Source organism: Polistes canadensis, unplaced genomic scaffold (genome assembly GCF_001313835.1).
Source record: "Polistes canadensis isolate GaletaPanama2010 unplaced genomic scaffold, ASM131383v1 scaffold_426, whole genome shotgun sequence".
Lineage (NCBI taxonomy): Eukaryota > Metazoa > Arthropoda > Insecta > Hymenoptera > Vespidae > Polistes > Polistes canadensis.
The window spans coordinates 35,073-38,001 of NW_014569973.1; positions in this window are offsets into that span (position 1 = coordinate 35,073).

Consider the following 2,929-nt stretch of genomic DNA (forward strand, 5'->3'; position numbering starts at 1 on the left):
CTAATAATTAATAATAAAAATAATATTTAATAATACAAATAATAATAAATCATTGTCGCGACAAATATATATACATCGTAATTGTCAAATTAATAACCACATTAATATAATATTACAAATTTGGATAGAACAAATATTCTATGAATTTCAATATATCTCTATCGGTATTTAAATTAAATTCGTTTCTTTTCATTAAATTCGAATGAGCCATTGAATTTTAACGAGTGTCCGAAGATACACGCGTTCTCTTTGGTTAGATAGAAAAAGAAAATAAAATAAAAGAGAAAAAAAACGAGAGAGAGAAAGAGAAAGAGAAAGAGAAAGAGAAAGAGAACGAAGTGGTAGACCATTCCTCGAAGAAGATTTCTTTTTTTCGAACAAACGTTTCTTCTTCGCCATAGGTGGTCTTCCGAGTAGATACAAGCTCCGCGTATGGTGGCATTAGCTATGAAAGCTGGATCACCCTGAAGTATGGGATAATACCACCATGGCCACTACCAATTCGTGATGGGGAACCAACCAACAGACAACGTTCTTTTATTTCTTTTCCTTCTTCTTCTTCTTCTTTTTTAGATTAGAAAATAATCGATCGAAGAAAAAAATGCGAAAGGAACGGATTACCCTACCCCCACCACCCACCCTCCCCACACCATCACATAAGATACTGTTGTATACTTATGTCTATAAGTATATGTGTGTAAAGTAAGTGATTTTACGGTATTTCTTTCCTTTTGCACGATTGTCGGTAAGAAATCAAAGTTTAAAAGAGGATCAAGGAAAGTAAGTGGTTGTTAGATCAAAAGATGAAAGAAAAATGAGAACTAAAGTAGACCAACCATGAGAGAAAGAGATAAAGAAAAAATAAAAGCAAGCAAGTAGGAAAGAAAAAAAGAAAGATAAAATGATAGAATTAGAGAATAAAGATAGGGAAAAGGGATGTGAGTAGTAGTCAAGGAGTGAGTAAGTGTGTGAGAAAGAAAGAAAAAGAGAGACAGAGATAATAAAAAATAAAAGTAAGGAAGAAAGATAGAATTAGAGAATAAAAATAAGTAAAGGGATGTTAGTGAAATGAATGAGTGTGTGTGTGAGAGAGAAAGATACTAAAAAATAAAAGTAAGCAAGAAAGATAGATTTAGAAAATAAAAATAAGTAAAGGGATGTAACTGAGGTGAATAAGTGTGTGTGAGAGAGAAAGATAATGAAAAATAAAAGCAAGCAAGAAAGACAGAATTACAAAATAAAAATAAGTAAAGTTATGTGAGTATTATTAAAGATTTGAGTAAGGTGAATAAATGTGTGTGAGAAAAAGAGAGAAAGATAATGAAAAATAAAAGCAAGCAAGAAAGACAGAATTACAAAATAAAAATAAGTAAAGGGATGTGAGTATTATTAAAGGTTTGAGTAAGGTGAGTGAGTGTGTGTGTGTGTGAGAAAGATAGAATTATAGAATAATGATGGGGAAAGGGATGGGAGTATTATTAAAGGTGTGAGAGTGAGATGAATGTGTATGTGTGTGTGTATGTGTCAGGTATAGGAAGATCGTTAGCTTGAAGAAAAATTAGTCGTTTGTCGGAGAAGAGAAGTCTAGGGGGAACTTAAAGATGGGTCAATCAGATACGAAAACACTTGTCGGTTGAAGTATCGTCCAAAGGTAACAGGTCTACAAAAGATTGTAGACACAGGTATACCGTCCTAATGACTGACCCAAGGAATTCAAACCCTTATATCTGGGCTCTTGGTAGACCCCTCTCCTTGAATTTTTGTCTATCCTTTTTCTTTCTTTGATTTATCTTATGTTATCTGTTTTTTTCCTTCCTTTCTTTCTTTTTCCCTTTTCTTTTCTTTTCTTTTCTTTTTTTTTCTTCTATAGAAAGTAGTTTCTAATATCAAAGTAGCTAGAGCAGTTATCTAAGTTGTGTTAAGATAAATCAATCTTCCTAAATTTAATCTAGGATTTTGTTCTTTTTTCTTTCCCTTTTAGTATAGTGTAAGGTTTGTTTGTGTGTTATAAGGTTTTAAACGTTTTTTAACAATAAGAGTGTGTGTGTGTTGGGAAGTATGAATGATGTTGATGGATTATCCATTTGGTTGGTCAATTATGATAAGATATATTTGTCTTAGAATTTGATTGTTATACTTTTGACTAAAATGATCTTTAAATGTTTATATCTTAAGTTGAGGGTTGTTCATTTTCTATCTTTTTAATTATTTTCTTTTTGTTTTTTTGTGTATACCTTTTGATTATTTTATCTCTAGTCTTTATCTAATCTATAATAGTTTCTAATATCATGTGGCAGTTGTTTTATTTGATTCTTTTTTAATTGATCTTAAATTTATCCTTCCTCCAATTTTTTGTTTCTTTTTCTAGTGTCATATTTTAAACTAATATTCTAAATTATTATGTAAGTAGTAATGGGGATCATTCGTTTTTGATTGTACAATTATGATAAGATATATTTTTTTGTTTCAACTTTATTTTATATTCATAAATAATCTAAAGATGACGATATATTTTTCTTGATTTCTTTTCTTTGATTTATCTTATCTTATCTATTTTACAATAGTTTTTAATATAGTAAAGTAATAGTTTGGTGATAAGATATATTTATTTGAATTTTATTTTATAATTGTAAATCATATTAAGTTGACGATTGTTACTTTTAAAAATTTTTTTTTTATTATAATAAAAAAAAGTATAGTAGTGTGTAGTAATTATATAATTATTATAAAGTATGGATTATTCGTTTAGTATAAACAATTACTATAATAATACATTTGTTTCAACTTTATTTTATATATTATATAATGATGATAAGATGTATTTATTTGAATTTTATTTTATAATTGTAAATCATATTGAGTTGACGATTGTTACTTTTTTTTATCTTTTTTTTATTATAATAGTATATTAATAGTATAGTAGTAGTAG